The sequence below is a fragment of the Canis lupus genome, chromosome X (genome assembly GCF_048164855.1).
Source record: "Canis lupus baileyi chromosome X, mCanLup2.hap1, whole genome shotgun sequence".
NCBI lineage: Eukaryota > Metazoa > Chordata > Mammalia > Carnivora > Canidae > Canis > Canis lupus.
Window position 1 is genome coordinate 104,928,158 of NC_132876.1, and position 18,818 is coordinate 104,946,975.

Genomic DNA, 18,818 nt, shown 5'->3' on the forward strand with positions numbered 1-18,818 from the left:
GAGTCCCACATCGGGCTCCTGGTGCATGGAGCCTGCTTCTCCCTCTGCCTGTGTCTCTGCCTCTCTCTCTCTCTCTGTGTGACTATCATAAATAAATAAAAATTAAAAAAAAAATCTAAAATTTAAATTTTAGTTTCTCAGTGGTACTAGCCACATTTCAAGCACTCAGTAGCCACATGTTACAAGTGGCTACCTTATTTGGACCGCTAGACAGTATGGATAGAGAATATTACATCATTGGAGAAAGTTCTGTGGGATAATACTGCTTTAAGTTATATGGTCTCTTTTCAATATGTTGACACATGTCCTCAAAGTAGATTGCAGTTCTATTATAAGTAATATGGATTTAATGTTTTACAGTAAAATTTCATTCACTGGAAGTCTCATTTGCATAGCACCAAGTTAACTTTGATCTGCAAATTAATAATATAGATAAGAGTCAAGGAGACGTTAAACACACTTCAGAGACCAAAGATTTTTAAGCACCATCAAACAACTCCAGAAGCACTCACTTAGATGCAAGCAATTGATATGATAATTACACATCATTTTTATTTATTCATTAAAACAGGATCCCCTAAGGTGCCCTGGTAGGAAATAATATGGTTAGCCTAGTTCTTTCTGGCAAAACTTTTGCTATTTCTAGATTCTGTGTAAAATCATTTTATACTACTGATTTACCTTCCTCTTCTTCCTCTCTTCCTTTGGGTCATTAAGTAAATTAGTAGCATAAAATACTACCACAATTCAAATTTTATGAGCTCAAGATCTAATTCTAAAACCCTTGCTTCTTCCACTCCATCCCAGGATACCCTGGAAGGAGTGCTCCTGTGGGCCCCTCATAGAGCCTGGAACAGAGGAGGGCTTCGATAAATATCTGTTGATTGCCTGACAGTTCTTTCAAGATGTCACTCATTGGAGTAAACTCCGATTTTCTACAGAGAATTCATGGATCAAAATGAAAACTGTCTCTCATTTCTTCTTTGCCCTTTACCAGTCTTCATGGAGAGAGGAGGGCTTCCTATGCGTGAGAAAAAGATGATTTCCAGGCATTCAGGGTGGGGGCGGGGCTCAGTGCGACCCTGCCTGAGCATTTGGAACCAAATCTGCCCCCTCCTTTCAGAAGGGACAGCTGCCTTCCTTGGGCACCAGTCATAACTGGGCCCATCAGTTCTTAAATACTACATCGTGCACATCTGCCAGGTACTGTGCCGGTTCCAGGTAATAGGATAGAAGAGAATTTTGAGTTACTTAGAGAAGAATGACACTTGAATTTCTAAATCTTTAGCTGTGGTAGATTATTTAAAAAAAAAACAGATTTTATTTATTAGAGAGAGAGAGAGAACACAACACAGAGCAGGAGTGGGGGAAACGCAGGCTCCACACTAAGCAGGTAGCCCTGTTGCAGGGCTCGATCCCAGGACCCCGGGTTCAGGACCTGAGTCAAAGGCAGATGCGTAACTGACGGAGCCACCCAGTTAACCCTAGCTGAGGTGGATTCTTGCAGCTTGCTTGAAGCGGTCATATCAAGGTGGATTCCTTTTTAGCAAGAATACAGCTCAATTCCTCAATTTAGTGGTAAGCTTCAAAGAATACGATTGGTCACTTCCTTGTCTTCTGTCAGGAAAATTCCTGGTGTATAAGCCAGAAGCAAAGAAAGAAAAAAAAACAATTGAAACAATATAAATGAATGCTAAATATTTAGTCTTCCTTTGGAAGGAATTAAACAATTTGGAACACTCCAAATTTCTGAAGTTTAGATATCTGAGCATCTTTTTTTTTAAAGATTTTATTCATCTATTCATGAGACACACACACAGAGACAGAGAGAGAGAGAAAGAGAGAGAGAGAGAGAGGCAGAGACACAGGCAGAGGGAGAAGCAGGCTCCATGCAGGGAGCCCGACGTGGGACCCCATCCCAGGACTCCGGGAGCAGCCCTGAGCCACCCAGGCATCCCTCTGAGCATCTTTTAAAGCCACTAAGGAAAAGTAGATATTGCATCTTTACTTTTTGTTCCAAAACACAATGAAAGCTTCCTTCCTCTCCTCCATCTGTAATTCCTTCACGTTACAGCAACAGGCATGTATTTGCACAACCTGCAGCTAATTCAGCACAGTCTTTGTCTCCTTTGGCAACTATACGATAGACTGACCCAAGGGTCCCATGTCCTGTTTACCCAGTCAGTAGATCTATAATCACTGCCATGGGATGCTCTGCTGAGAGTTCTCACTCTGAAAATTGACAGATAGTGCACACGCTCCATGTCTGCTCCAACTGAGTCTGGGTTTCTAGAGGACACTAATCTCTCTCCTTAAACTATAGATGCCCACCCACTGTGGTCCTCTAAGCAAGCTCTGACTATTGTGCATCTTGGAAATCTTCCAGCTCACCAAAATGGCTCAATTAGCACACAAAAAGATGTGGAGTGAGTGGTGAAACCTGTGTCTGCTGAAACCTGGGGGTTCTTCTGGTCTTCCCAGTACTGGAAACTATGAAAAGAAAAGGAATCTTACTGCCCTCTCTTATTTTTGTCCTTTATTCTCAGGGAGTTGCAACTAGCTCTCATATGCTTTGGAGCAGAGGATATACAAGAACTGGCACAAGTTAATCTTGCCTCATTCTTGCAATGAGGACTTGTAATGTGAAAACGTACTCTCTATTTCAATCTTGCCCAGGTATTAAAACATTTTTTTTTAATTTTAACGTTTTATGGGCAGCCTGGGTGGCTCAGCGGTTTAGCCCCGCCTTCAGCCCAGGGTGTGATCCTGGAGACCTACGTCAGGCCCCCTGCATGGAGCCTGCTTCTCCCTCTGCCTGTGTCTCTGCCTCTCTCTCTGTGTGTGTCTCTCATGAATAAATAAATAAAATCTTTTAATAAATAAAACAAAGAAATTTTAACGTTTTTAGTTTTTTTCATCTCTATGCTCAGTATGGGGCTTGAACTCATAACCTCGAGATCAAGAGTAGCATGCTCTACTGACTGAGCCAGCCAGGTACCCCTATTAGAGCATTGTAAAGTTCTCTTTGATTTTTCATGAACTAGAAATTTTCTCTCTCTTTCTCTCTCTCTGTCACATGCACATACACATGCACACACACACAGATACACACATGGAAAGAGAAGAGAAAGGAAAAAAATGGAAAGTTCAGCTCAGGGTGAAAAGAAAAATATCATCTGCTTCAAATCTGTCTTCTTCGGTTCCATTAAGTCTTAAATAAAAGTACAGAAGAATTTAAATGATAGTTCTTCTGAAAGCAAAGACGATATGATTAGTTTTTTAACAGTAAGTATTTACTTAAAAAAAATCAATCGTTAAGTGTTTGCCCTACCTATATATTCTTGCTCTGTATATTCTTTGAGAATGCGGACTATCACATTCATCTTGGATGCATGGTTCCTGCTGCACTGTAGATGCTTAGTATAGATTTGTTGAATGAGTGAAAGGAAGTTAGATCCCTGTTTATTTTGTATCCTCCTTGTTCAGGGAGAGTCCTGAGTTTGTTCATCTAAGGGCAACTTTAGGTGGTCTGGGAGGACGAATGAATTTCAACCCAGCCTTTGAGGCATCATGCATCATTGTTGGGTAGACCAACTTCAGCTTGACTCCAGCCTCTAACCTGAGTGACTTTATAGTTAACACCTGCAACAAAGATGTAGCGATCACTCTTCACAGGGCTCTCCACCCCAAATCCTGCCAGGCTCCTAGGCTTGCTGTAGGCTTACGATATCTGTAGGCCAGATGGGATCTGCTCAGCGATACCAGAGACGGCAGACGCCACCCCTACAGTTCTTCTTCAGCTTCCCCAGAACTAGATGCGCCCCCAAGAGCCATGGGTAAGACTTGTGTACAAATCTCCCGAAAATTCCTTTCCACGTGGCTACCACACCTTTCCTTAAGATGGCAATTGAAGGACTTTTGTAAATATCATACAAGGAATTCAATACAAAAATGGAGAATTAATAAAAGAGCTTTGTAGAATTTTCTCCATTATACAAGGTAGGAGAGTTATAATCACCAGGAAGCACAGTAAAAGTCTTCTCACCATATGCAGTGGGGACCAGTAGGTTAGTTAATTGAAAGATAAAATGTTTCTTGGGGCACCTGGGTGGCTCAGTTGGTTAAGCCTCTGCCTTCAGCTCGGGTCATGATCCCAGGGTCCTGGGATTGAACCCACATCGGGCTCCCTGTTCAGCGGGTAGCCTGCCTTTCCCTCTCTGCCACTCCCCCTGCTTGTTCTCTATTTCTCTCTCAAATAAATAAAATAAAATCTAAAAAAAATGTTTCTAATAAAAAATTGTTTTAAAGAATAATTAATGAATTAAATATTTTGTTTGAACTTAAAATAAATATATTATGAATTTGCCAATCCTTTCATTGGACCACTGATTAGAACTCTGCATTGTCTTTTTTTTCATTAGGCATACACATATGCAATATCTATGATTTCCATTTTTGGTTTATCCTAAATGAAGTGAAAACTCAAGATATTTTCAAAACACTGAGTATAGAATCGTAGATTTGGGGGGATCCTAGTTCCCCATCCCTTACAGTTGTCTAGGCCTCACCTAATTCAACAGCAATTTTTTAAAAAGATTTAATTATTTATGCATGAGAGACACAGAGAGAGAGGCAGAGACACAGGCAGAGGAGAAGCAGGCTCCATGCAGGGAGCCCAACGTGGGACTCGATCCCAGGACTGCGGGATCACACCCTGGGCCAAAGGTAGGCGCTAAACCATCAACAGCAATTTTTAAAAGCCACATGACTGTTTATCTTTCCAAAGCAATTCAGCTTCTTAAAAATAACTCTTTTTTGCATCATTTTTATCAGTTTACATAACATTTAATTAAATTGTATCATTGTAACCACAATGGGCATAAATAGATTTGGGGAGAAGTTCAGTTAACTCTTGTAAAATGTAAATTCAGCTGTTCAGAGCTAAAATACCCAGGCATTCTCAAGAGTAGCCTCCTACTAGACAGAAGCATTCAGAGTGCTATTAGGACCCTTGGGGGAAATGGAGAGCTCTGGTTAATTCTGCAGGTTGGTTAACTCGGAGGCTAAGGCAATCACTCTTATTCCTCTTTAGATATAAAAGATTAAAAATAATAGTAATCAGAGTAGGAAGGATATCTTTTTTGTGTTTGTCTTCCATGCTTCAGGGGTACTGCATTATTTAATGAGTACCTCCTTTGTGATAGACACCCAGGTGATTTAAAGAGCCAGTGTTTTAAAGATATAATCCACATCATAAAGGGTATAATTTATTGTTTTTTTAAGTATATTCACAGCATTATGTAACCTTCCTCATAGTTTAATTTTCGAAGACTTTCATCATCCCAGCCAAAACTGTACTCATTAGCAGTACCTCCTCTGTCCCCTCAATCATCCCAGCATCGGGCAACCATAATCTTTCTTTTATGAGGATTTGCCCATTCTGGACATTTCACAGAGGTAGAATCATACAGTATGTGATATTTTGTGTCTGGCTTCCTTCACTTAGTTTATCTTTTCTTTTTTTTAAAGATTATTTATTTATTCTTAGAGACGCACAGAGAGAGAGAGAGAGAGAGAGAGAGAGAGAGGCAGAGACACAGGCAGAGGGAGAAGCAGGCTCCATGCAGAGAGCCTGACGTGGGACTCAATCCAGGGTCTCTAGGATCACGCACGCCCTAGGCTGCAGGCAGCGCTAAACCGCTGCGCCACCGGGGCTGCCCTAGTTTATCTTTTCAAGGTTCATTCATATTGTAGTGTGTATCTGTATTTCATCCCTTTTTATGGCCAAATAATATTCCATTGTATGGACAGACCACTATTTGTTTTGCCATTGACCAGACAGTGGAGATTTGGGTTGGTTCCACTCCTTGGTTAGTGTGAATAATGCTTATGACATTTGTGTACAAGATTTTTGTGAACATATGTTTTCTTTTTTAAAAAAGATATATTTGAGAGAGAAAGAGCACACACACACAAATGCAGTGGGGAGGGGCAGAGAGAGAGAAAAACTCAAGAAGACTCCCCACTGAGTGCGGAACCTGATATGGGGCTCGATCTCACAACACTGAGGTCAAGACCTGAACTGAAATCAAGAGCTGAATGCTTAACCAACTGCACCACCCAGACCCTATGAACATATGTTTTCAATTCTCTTGGGTATACACCTAGGCATGGAATTGCTGGGTCAAATGTTAACTCTATTTTTAATTTTTCTTTTTAAAAAATGTTTTATTTATCTATTTAACAGCAAAAGAAAGAGAATACACGCAGGGGGAGTGGGAGAGGGAGAAACAGGCTCCCTGCAGGGAGCCCCATGCAGGCCTCGATCCCAGAATCCTGGGATCATGACCTGAGACGATGGCAGATGCTTAACTGACTGAGCCACCCAGGTGCCCCTATTTTTAACTTTTCTTAAAATGATTTTTCAAATTTATTTATTTGAAGGAGGGAAGGGCAGAGGCACAGAAGAAGAGAAAATCTGAAGCAAACTCCCGTTGAGCACAGAGCTCAATCTCACAATCCATGAGATCATGACCCGAGTTAAAATCACAAGTTGAATGCTTAAATGACTGAGCCACCCAGGTGCCTCTCTATTTTTAACTTTTTGAGGAACTGTCAAACTGTTTTCCAAAGAGACTGCACCATGTTACATTCCCACCAGCCATGTACGAGGATTCTAGTTTCTTCACATCCCCACCAATATTTGTTATTTTCCATTTTCAAAATCATAGCCATCCTAGTGGGTGTGAAGTGGTATCTCATTGAGGTTTTGATTTATATTTCCCTAATGACTAATGAGGTTTAGCATTTTTTTCACCTGTTAATTGGCAATCTATATCTTTTTTGGAGAAACGTCTATTGAAATCCTCTGCCCATTTTGAATTGTGTTGCAAAGACCCACTTTTGCCTTATAGCAAAGTTTCTCAACCTTGGCATTATTTTGGGCTGGATAATTCTTTCTGTGGAGAGCTTTACTGTGCACTGTAGCTTGTTTAGCAGCATCCCTGGTCTCTACCTACCAGATATCAGCACCCCCCAAGTTCTGACAATCAAAATTGTGTCCAGGGGTGCCTGGCTAGCTCAATCGGTAGAGCATGCGACTCTTGATCTCAGGGTTGTAAGCTTGAGCCCCACCTTAAGTATAGAGGTTATTTAAAAATAAAATATTCTTGGGATCCCTGGGTGGCGCAGTGGTTTAGCGCCTGCCTTTGGCCCAGGGCGCGATCCTGGAGACCTTGGATCGAATCCCATGTCAGGCTCCCGGTGCATGGAGCCTGCTTCTCCCTCTGCCTGTGTCTCTGCCTCTCTCTCTCTCTCTCTCTCTCTCTCTCTCTCTCTGTGACTATCATAAATAAATAAGAAATTTAAAAAAATAAATAAATAAAAATAAAAAAATAAAATATTCTTAAAAACTGTGTCCAGACACTGCAAAATCACTCTTGGGGAAGGGCACAGAATCACCCCAAGGAAAGAACCACTGCTCTAAAAGACCCTCCTGTGGAGCTAAGAAACACACAGAAACTTAACTGAGTTTTAGCGGAATACTGGAGGCAGAAGCCTGTCTGAGTGGCTGTGAGTGATGTAAGAAAGTGGAGAGACCCTGGAGGTGTGAACTGATCTTCCCAAGTCTGGTTGATGGGTTAATGAACAATATGAGAGACAAATCAAGATTACAAATGAGAATTAGGTAACATTATGAGATAAATAATGATTTGACATAATAACACAAAAAGAGTTGTAAGTTTGTATATGAAAAAAGTGTGGTACATCTAGAACTATAGGATTCATGAGAAGGTGAATTTATTTGTGATCGTCTCTGGAAGAAGTGTCATCCCTTGATGGTCCTAAGCATGAAGCATAAATGACCATTAAGTGGCCTTTCCCTATTAGCCCTTGGCTTCATTTCACTGTTAGTCTCATCTCCTAGTGGAGATATGCACATACGTGTCTCAGAGAGAGGTTGCTGGGTGGCAAGGAATGGTACCCACTAAGCTGCTTTTACAGTAGGGGGAATGCAAAGGTCTATCTAAGAATCCACAGAAAGCTGAAAAGCAGATCTCAGCAAGGAAAGAAACCAGAACAGCTTGAGAAGACCTCAGAAAGTGTTATTTGCAGGCATATTTACTCTAATCCCCTAACCTACTCAGTCTCCATCTCTTATTTCTAGTTCCTGAAAGAGGGAATCTGAGGATCTGAGAAACCACTCAACTATGGCCATGGCTTGGCTTCTTAATCAGGTGTCCCAACCCAATTCCCTGGGCTGCGAGGTGGGGTAGTTTTCATAGAAGGGGTGGAGTGAGTTGAGGGAGAGGTAAAATAAAAGGAGCTACCTCATAGATCCTTAAGCCATTCTACCACCATACAGATTTTTTCTCCCACTTTTTGTCTTCTCAAACATCTTTGCCCCATTGCATCATGAAACACACATCTCACAAACATGCCTTGCTATTGTTTGCCAGTTGAATGCAGTTACCGCCATTTACCTATGGCATTTTGGTCTGGATGTCAAGTATCTTGACTTTTCTTTTTTTAAGTAATCTCTACACCCAATGAGGCTCAAACTCATGACTCCAAGATCAAGAGTCACATGCTCTACTGACTGAGCCAGCCAGGTGCCCCAAGTATCTTGACTTTAAAAGGGGGATGTGGTAAAAAAAATAAATAAAAAAAATAAAAGGGGGATGTGGAAAAAAAAGGGGATGTGGGATGAGTGGGTGGCTCAGCGGTTGGGCGGCTGCCTTTGGCTCAGGTCCTGATCCCAGGATCCAGGATCAAGTCCCACATTGGGCGCCTGCAAGGAGCCTGCTTCTCCCCCTGTCTGTGTCTCTGCCTCTCTCTGTGTGTCTCTCATGAATAAATAAATCTTTAAAAAATAAAAAATAAATATAAGGGAGATGCGGGATGGGGGGCAAATTACCCATATTGTTTTCTGTTTAATAATGACATGGTGGGAACCCTGGGTGGCGCAGCGGTTTGGCGCCTGCCTTTGGCCCAGGGCACGATCCTGGAGACCCGGGATCGAATCCCACGTCGGGTTCCCGGTGCATGGAGCCTGCTTCTCCCTCTGCCTGTGTCTCTGCCTCTCTCTCTCTCTCTCTCTGTGACTATCATAAATAAATACAAAATTAAAAAAAAATAAGGACATGGTAGGGGCAGCCCCAGTGGCTCAGCGGTTTAGTGCCGCCTTCAGTCCAGGGTATGATCCTAAAGACCCAGGATCGAGTCCCACGTCAGGCTCCCTGCATGGGGCCTGCTTCTCCCTCTGCCTGCATCTCTGCCTCTCTCTCTCTCTGTGTCTCATGAATAAATAAATAAAATATTTAAAAAAATAATAATTGCATGGTAGGCAGGTGTCATCAAAACTAAAATAAACTATTTTAACAAGAAAAATATATCTGTTTGGGGAGTAATGCTGAATCCCCTTCATCTCCCCCATTGGCATCACAGTTGGGAATAAAGATGACTAAGCTGTTGAGAGGTGGTACATCCTTCCCACTAGTTAATAAAGTGATGCCCTGCCTTCACAGCCTATTAATTAAGAAGGTAATCAGTGCATGCTTCAAGTTTGCTATTTGAAACTCAAAGGCAATAAAATCAGAACACTACTCAGATTTTTTTCTCATAAAGAAATGAATAACAAATTAGGGCCACAGAGCTAGAGTAATCACATTTTGAATGATTTCTCCTGAGCATGCCTTTAATAACCTATATCTGTTAGATAACAAGAACAAAGAAAGGTAAAGTTAATTATCTTGGAAAAGCTTCGTCAAGGAGTTTTGGTCACTTTAGCCCAGGGTTTCCCAACCTTGGTACTAATGATATCTGGGGCCAGATAATTCTTTGTCGTGGGGAGCAATCCTGTACATATAGTGGGATGTTTAGCAGCATCCCTGGTCTCTAATCAGTATATGCTAATACAAGTGCCCCATCCCAGTCTTGACAACCAAAAATGTTTCCAGACATTGTTAAATGTCCTCTGTGAAACAAAATGACCCTGTGATTAAGAACTAATGAATTAAGGCACCTGGGTGGCTCAGTAAGTTAAGTGTCAAACTCTTGACTCTGGCTCAGATCATGATCTTGGAATGCTAAAATCGAACCCAACTTCCCACTGCGCTTGGCATGGAATCTGCTTGAAATTCCCCTCTTCCTCTGCCCCTCCCCCAGCTCGCCTGTGCACATGCTCACTCTCTCTGAAATAAAATCTTAAAAAAAAATTAATGAATTAACCACATACATTCCTTCCAGGGTCCCTCTACAGCTTGTTCTTTTAAGCCCTTAGAACCAAATGCTTTATACCAGGGCCATTTACATTTTCCAGGGAATTATTATTATTATTTTTAAGATTTTATTTATTTAGGGACACCTGGGTGGCTCAGTGGTTGAGCGTCTGCCTTAAGCCCAGGACGTGATCCTGGAGACCTGGGATCGGGTCCCACATTGGGCTCCCTGCATAGAGCCTGCTTTTCCCTCTGCCTGCATCTCTGCCTCTCTCTCGGTGTCTCTCATGAACAAATAAATAAAATTAAGAAAAAAAAAACGCTCAACCATTGAGCCACCCAGGTGCTCCTCCAGAGAATTATTTGAAAAGAAATTAACTGGATCAAAATTACTTGTCCAAGTGACAAGAAGGGCTCCTTGCATTTCTATATTGAGAGTAGCAAACAAAAAGAAAGGAAGAAGGCCTAATAAAGTTATCTAAGTAAAACACTTAGCTCAATACTTATATTTAATCCCTACAAAAACTGCAGGGGCATAATTAGCCTTATTTTTTTGGTGAGGAAACTGAGGTTTAAAGAGGTTAAGTAATTTGCCCAAGAACACACAGTTTGTAATTTAGTAGTGGAGCTAGAAGTCTGATGGCAAATTTGTACCTATTTGCATATTGCCTCATTATATGCACTTAAAGTGTTAGATATCTAATAAGGCTAGGTGACCAATTTTTTTAGTTATTTATTTTTAATTTTTATTTAAATTCTAGTTAGTTAACATACAGTGAAATATTGATTTCAGGCATAGAATTCAGTGATTCGTCACCTAAGTACAATGCCCAGGGCTCATCACAAGCCCTCTAGAATCCCCACACCCCACCTAGCCCATCCCCCACCCACCTCTCTCCATCAACCCTCAGTTTGTTCTCTATTGTTAAGAGTCTTGTGGTTTGTTTCCCTCTCTCTCTATCCTTTTTTTATCTTTTGAAAAATAACATCCTTTGGGGTGCCTGGCCAACTCAGATGGTAGAATATGTAATTCTTGATTTCAGGGTCATGAGTTCAAGCCCCACGTTGGGCATGGAGCCTACTTAAAATTTTTTTTTTAATTAAAAATACAGCTTTTGGGGATCCCTGGGTGGCGCAGCGGTTTGGCGCCTGCCTTTGGCCCAGGGCGCGATCCTGGAGACCCCGGATCGAATCCCACGTCGGGCTCCCGGTGCATGGAGCCTGCTTCTCCCTCTGCCTGTGTCTCTGCCTCTCCCTCTCTCTATGTGACTATCATAAATAAATAAAATTAAAAAAAAAATACAGCTTTTGTTAGAGATACTTTCAAACATATGCAAAATTAGACAAAACAACATCTTCCCATTTCTGGTGTTCATGTATTTGTCATGTAGCTTCAACAATCAACCTAGGACCAATATTATTTCCTGTAGAGCTTTTCAACCTTGGCTTTATTAACATTTGGGGCTGGATAATTGATCTGTGTATTATGTGTGCCCAGTACACACACAAGACAAGACCAAAGCTGAGTTCTGGCTGATTTGACTGGTAAAAGTACATTGAGTTGCTTTTGGATTCAGACAGTTTATTACTTACTTAGTGAAAGACATGTAGCCATTTGGTGCCAGCTTTCTGTAGTTCTTGATCCACACACCAAGGACAGCACTGAAACAAAAGAGGCCAGATGACTTCTAGACTCCTGTTGCTGAGGAGCCTATTATAAATGGCAACTAACTGGTTTTCTATTCTGCAGTGCTATACAGAGGGGAGGGGGGGGCAGGGCAGGAAGCCGCATACCTCAATAGAACCTAAGAGGCAATTAGAAACTACCTCATGAGGGGTGCCTGGGTGGCTTAGTTGGTTAAGCATCCAGCTCTTGATTTTGGCTCAGGTCATGACCTCAGGGTTGTGGAATCGAGCCCTAAATTGGGCTCTGTGCTAGGCATGGAGCCTGCTTAAGAGTCCCTCTCTCCCTCTACCCCTGCCCCCTGCACACTTTCTCTCTTTCCAAAATAAATTTTAAAATCTTAAAAAAAATTTAAAAAAGGGGCACCTGGGTGGCTCAATTGTTTAAGCATCTGCCTTTGGCTAGGGTCATGATCCCAGGGGGTCCTAGTATCAAGCTCCGCGTTGGGCTCTATGTTCAGTAGGGAGCCTGCTTCTCCCTCTCCCTATGCCTGACTCCCCTGGCTTATGCTCTCTCTCTCTGTCAAGTAGATAAATAAGATCTTTAAAAAAGACAAAAAGAAAAAGAAATTGCCTCATGAGAGTCTCACAGTGGAGATAGGGAGGTAAGTGGGAGGTGGCCTCTAAGCAGCTCTTAACAGGCCTCCTCCCTCTCACATTCCAGGAATATCACAAGGCATTCTGCCAACATTCAGATGAGCTGAAGATGGCAAAGTTCAAGTCTTTGCCAACATGAGCTATGTGGATACATTCAAGGGTGTCAGGGCAGAGCCATTCTCCCACAGTCGAGGGCTATCTCTGTGCATTGTAGGAAGGTGCTCCAGTAGATGCCTGGAGCATCACCCCCCAAGATGTGACATCCAAAAATGTCTCCAGACATTGCCAAATGTACATTGGGGGACCAGGTTGAACCCAGTTGAGAACCAATCATCTAGAGCCCTAACTGCTCCTCACACCCACACAATATATTTCATCTGCAAATACTTCACTGTATATTTCTTTTTTTAAGATTTTACTTATGTATTTGACAGAGAGAGAGAGAGAAAGCACAAGCAGGCACAATGGCAGGCAGAGGGAGAGGGAGAAGCAGACTCCCTGCTGAGCAGGGAGCCCACTGTGGGACTCAATCCCAGGACCCTGGGATCTAAACCTGAGCCAAAGGCAGATGCTTAACCAACTGAACCAGGTGCCCCACACTGTATGTTTCTAAAATAAAATTTAAAAAAATAAAATATCATTATACCTGAAACATTTAATAATAATTCTTTTATGGCATCCAGAAACTGTTCAAAAATTTTTTTAAGATTTTATTTTTAAAAAAGATTTTATTTATTTATTCATGAGAGACACATAGAGAGAGGCAGAGGCATAGGCAGAGGGAGAAGCAGGCTCCATGCAGGGAGCCCTCGATGTGGGATTCGATCCTGTGACTCCGGGATCATGCCCTGAGCCGAAGGCAGATGCTCAACCACTGAACCACCCAAGCATCCCTATTTTATTATTTTAGAGAGTGTTTCTGTGCATGTGCAAGTTGGGGGAGGGGCAGGCAGAGAGGCAAAGAATCTCAAGCAGATGCTGTGCCCAGCATAGAGCCCCACGAGGCTTGATTTCACAACCCTGAGATCATGACCTGAGCCAAAACCAAGAGTCAGACACTTAACTGACTGAGCTACCAAGGAACCCCAAAGCTGTTCAAATTTCTCATTGTTTCATACATGTAATTTTTTACAGTGTTTTGAATAAGGATCCTAATAATATGGGGTATACATCACATTGCTGTGACTGCTGTGTTTTTTAGATTTAATCTAATACATAGATGATACATAATTCTGCAATTTTTTGTTTTTTTTTTTTTTCGTCCCATAGAGCTTCCTACAATCTGGATTTTGCTGATCACATCCCTGTGGTGTGAACATACTCCTTTATCCCTTCTGTATTTCCAATAAACTGGTCTCAGATCAAGAGGTGTGATTGAAGTCAGGTTCTGTTTGCTTGACAAACTATTTGATAGGTGGTATATGTACTTCTTTCTCTCAGGAGTGTATAATATTTGCGGTTGTCTTTTTGTCATGTTAGTAGTGGTTGATGCTCAGTGCCTAGATCCAATCATTCATTAGGGCTTATAAAATAGAGAGACCCAATCCATCATGTTTTTTATTACCTTCATACTATCATTACAAGATGATGCACTTCTCTTTACTACTTAGTCACTCAGAAGTACATTTGTATAGAAAAGGTAAGATATATGCCTGATTCTTTCCCTCTGACTTCCATTATTCAAAATAATGCATGTGATCTCTTGCATCCACCAATGCAGACAACTGAGGGTTGTTTGGGATTTTGTTCAATAGTATTATGAATAAGTGGATTTTTTAAAAAGATTTATTTGTTTATTTTAGATGGGGGGGCAGAGGGAGAAGAACAAGCAGACTTTATGCTGAGTGCAGAGCCCAACCAGAGGTTTGATCTCATGACCCTGAAAGCATGACCCGAGCTGAAACCAAGAGTTGGTCACTTAATGGACTGAAATACCTATGTGCCCTTGAACAGGTGGATTTAAACATATTTGATGGATTTCGATCCACTGCAATTCTCATCCTTATTGATGTGTAAACTTTTCATCTTTGGCTGACAAGAATCTCTCCAAGTTGGCTCCTGAGTCCTTTTGACAATTTCTGTCCTTTTTGACAAAAGGATAATAAAACTTGTATATTCACATCAGTATTTTTATCTTCAGTTTTGCTCTATGATAGTGTTACTCAAAATGTGGGACTTAGGAGGCACCTATACCAGCTGGAGAGAAAATCAAAATTATGGGTCTTCCCTGGCCTACTGAATTAGAATCTCTGGGAATGAGGCCTGGGAAACTAGTTTAACAAATTCTCTGGTGATTCTTATGCATACTAAAGTATTAGAAACTTTGCTCTAAAGAACTGACCTTAGAGCCTTGGGGTCACCTTCCTCACTAAAGATCTTTAGCCTTTCAGGAAATTTTTGCTAGAGTAGGCCACCTCTGTTCTTACTAAATGCCAACAGAGGACACAATCATCCTCGAAGGTTATTTCTGGTACTTTTGAAACAACCTAAAGCCAACTGATAGTTTGATAGGTGAATGGTAACTCTGGAAATCTGGTTAGTACCTCTTTGGATCCAAAAAATACTGATTTGATTATATAAAAACTGATTTTCTTATTTTTAAGATTTTATTTTTAAGCAATCTCTACACCCAACATAGGGCTCAAACTCATAACCCTGAGACCAAGAGTTGCATGTTCCACCACTCCACAAACTGATTTTCATAAGTGGCCTTATAAAATGACCATGATGAAAATTTCAAAAAGAATTATTCCAAAAATGTTTTAAGCAACTGGTAGTATTATATATGCTTGGGACTGCCATGGTTTTAAATAGTTTATTTTTTTAAGATTTATTTATTTATTCATGAGAGACAGAGAGGGGCAGAGACATAGGCAGAGGGAGAAGCAGACTCCCCGCAGGGAGCTCAATGCGGGAGGGGGGGGACTCTGATCCCAAATCCCAGGATCACGCCCTGAGCCAAAGGCAGGTGCTCAACTGCTGAGCCACCCAGGTGTCCTGGGACTGCCATGGTTTAATGAGAATGGTTTTGTTCCTTTTGAATTCCTACCGTTAAGTGGTGTGGTGAGGTTGTCTAGGCTACTTTGCAGAAACGAAAGATTATTTTTCTTTGGAAGTCGGCTTATCTCACACTTGCTTATGAACTTTCTGAAGATTATTTATTCTTGTGGCAAGAATGGGCTTCTGTAGAAACACATTGACTGTATATAGTTACTGTCAAGCACCGTTAGTGAGTTATTCCACAGAGTCCCTCACCTGGCACTTAAGTAGAATAGGTGTTTAAAATGATTGCTTTTGGTGGCAACTGGATGGCTCAGTCGTCTGAGTATCCAACTCTTGCTTTTGGCTCAGCTCATGATCTCATGGGTTGTGAGATCCAGCTCAGCATCTTGCTCCACGCTCAGTGGGGAGTCGGCTAGAGATACTCGCCCTCTCCCTTTGCCCCTCCCCCTGCGCACAGGAGCTCTCTCTCTAAAAATAAATAAATAAATCTTTAAAAATGATTGCTTTTGGAGTATTGAAGGTTTTTACATAATCGCCTTCTTGGGATACAGAAACTAATAGGGTTTATTTCTCTTGATGCAAACAAAATAGACATTTTGGAAAAAAGCCTAATAGTTGAGGGTCAAAACTTAGGTCTTTTGTTTTAAAAAAAAGATTTATTTATCTATTTTAGAGAGAGAGCACACGTGAGTGGGGAGAGGGGCAGAAGGAGAGGGAGAGAAGGAGACCCCCACTGAGCATAGAAATGGATGTGGGGCCTGATCTCACAACCCCAAGATCATGACCTGAGCCCAAACCAAGAATCAGATGCTTAAGTGACTAAGCCACCTAGGCACCCCCAAATCTATGATTTAATAAAGCCTCTCATCAGCTCTGCTTCGCTTCACCTCTGTGGCTCTCAATTTTTTTTTGGTTATTTTTATTTTTAAAGATTTTATTTATTTATTCATGAGACACACACACACACACACACACACACACAGAGAGAGAGAGAGAGAGAGAGAGGCAGAGACACAGGCAGAAGGAGAAGCAAGTTCCATGGAGGGAGCTTGACATGGGACTCGATCCTGGGTCTCCAGGATCAGGCCCTGGGCTAAGGCAGTGCTAAACCGCTGAGCCACTCGGGCTGCCCTGGTTCTGTATTTTTAAAAGTCCTAATGCAGCCCATGCCAATAAGGCCAGAATCTCTAGGGAGTGGGAACCAGGCTTCTGTGGTTTTGAAAGCTCCCCGGGTGATTGTCATGTGTAGCCAAGGCTGAGAATTTTGCGAAGTGAAGCAGAGGATGAGAAACTTAAGACATGAAATAAGACCCCTCAAATGTCAGGCTCTCTTTTTTCAAGAATAAGATAGTAAATATACTTGTAGTCTATTGGAAAGATCGCTTCTCACTGGCACCACCTGATATTATTCACAGATTTACATTTCACCCACAGAGAACATGACCTGGCGAGTCCCCTTCTGTTTGTATTATGGAGAAAGAACCCACCTGATGCTACTTTGGGGAGGATTTATTAGAGCATGTGGAGACATCATCTTGAATGAGTGTTTCCTAATGACATCCTCCACTGGCACTTCCGAAGGAGTCAAATATGAGATTTATAGGGGCTTAATAAAAGGTTTTATCTACAGTTAGGCTGTATCATTAAATGTCAAACTAAGTGAAAAGCTTTCAACACGAAGCTATCCAAAGAAAGCAGAGTGAGCAGAGCATGGGAAATGAACCACATACACAGCATACGACAAACAGAAGTCCAACAGGCCTGAGTTTGAAACTCAGCTCCGCCACTGACCAGCTCTGTGACCTTGGGCAAATTAACCTCTCTCTGCACTGATTCTTATCTGCAAACCTGGCACAGTGCCTGTGCTTGACACAAAGCAGGGTTTCACAAATTACTATGTTTTAAAATTATAGGCAATGTATAGTTCAAATATCTGGAGGTAAGATACCTGGTCCAGCTCATGCTAAGGAATGTGTGGTAGACAGAATAATGGCCCCCACGGAGATGTCTACATCCTAATTCCCAGAACCTGGGAGCCTGTAACTGTCTTACTTGACACGGCAGAAGGGATTTTACAGATGTGATGAAGTTAAAGATCTTGAGATGCAAGACATTATCCAGGATTATCCAAATGCCCAGTGTAATCACAAGGGTCTTTTCAAGTGAAAGGGGCAGGCAGGGGAGTTAGAGATGTGATTATTGAAGCAGAGGCTGCAGTGATGGGGTTGCTGGCTCTGGAGAAGGAAGAAAGAGGGCTGTGAGCCAAGGAATGCAGGCAGCTCTAGAAGCTAGAGAAGGCAAGGGAATGGACTTTCCCCTAAAGCCTCTGGAGGAAATGCAGTCTTGCTGAGACATGGATTTTAGCCCACTGAGACCCATCTCAGACTTCTAGCCCTCAGAACTAAGATAGTACATTTGCGTTGTTTCAAGCCATGACATTTGTGGTAGATTGTTACAAGAGCCATAGGAAACTAAGTCAGAGGATGAAACCAAATCTCTCTCTTTTTTAAAGATTTTATTTTTTAAAGATTTTATTTACCTATTCATGAGAGACAGAAAGAGACAGAGACATAGGCAGACAGAGGAGAAGCAGGCTCCATGTTAGGAGGCTGATGTGGGACTCGATCCTCAAACTTCGGGATCATGCCCTGAGCCGAAGGCATGACGCTCAACCACTGAGCCACTCAGGCATCCCTAAAGATTTTATTTTTAAGTAATCTCTATAACCAATGTGGGACCTGAACTCACAACCCTGAGATCAAGAGGCTCACGCTCCCCCCTACTGAGCCAGTCAGGTGCCCCCAGACCAAATCTCTCTCTGGGCAAAGATTCTGGGTGCAGATTTTGCAAGATGAAGATTTCACTCTGGAGTCCATGCCCTTCAAAATCAGTTAGTAAAAAGCCCAAGGATTGTAGTGGTGGTTTACCTGTGAATGGATTTACCCATCCTGGTCAGATGGCTTTGCTCACTCACTTGCCAGTCAAGTGCATTTGCATGACATTCGCAAGGCACCGGGAACAATCCTCAGGACACTGCAGTATTTGCTGCTGTAGTGGGAAACTGCCCAGTGGCAAAGCAAGAGGGAAGGAAACTGGTTTCAGCATATCAATAGCCAAGTAAGACAACTCTTTAGGAGTATCAGAAGTGTAAATTTGGCCAACTCTTCTGGAAGACATTTTGATAATAGTATCAAAAATCCTGTACAAAAAACTTTGAAAATGCAAGTACCCTGACTCACCAATTCTACCTGTAGGAAAATTTATGGACAAACAGCATTAGTATGCATAGCCCTCACCTGCTTAAAAAAGTTCTTC

General features: G+C 41.9%; 1 protein-coding gene and 1 long non-coding RNA gene across 3 annotated transcripts in view; one reads left to right on the forward strand and one right to left on the reverse strand.

Moving 5' to 3' along the window:
• The window catches only part of PCYT1B (phosphate cytidylyltransferase 1B, choline), a 131,249-nt gene that overhangs the window by 2,935 nt on the left and 109,496 nt on the right, over positions 1 to 18,818 (forward strand). The gene's annotated exons all lie outside the window — the stretch shown is intronic.
• Positions 599 to 18,812, reverse strand: LOC140627586 (uncharacterized). Its single transcript, XR_012026256.1, has 3 exons — positions 18,431 to 18,812; positions 11,814 to 11,882; positions 599 to 1,632 (listed from the first exon to the last, which is right to left on the reverse strand). It is a non-coding gene; the product is annotated as an uncharacterized lncRNA (long non-coding RNA).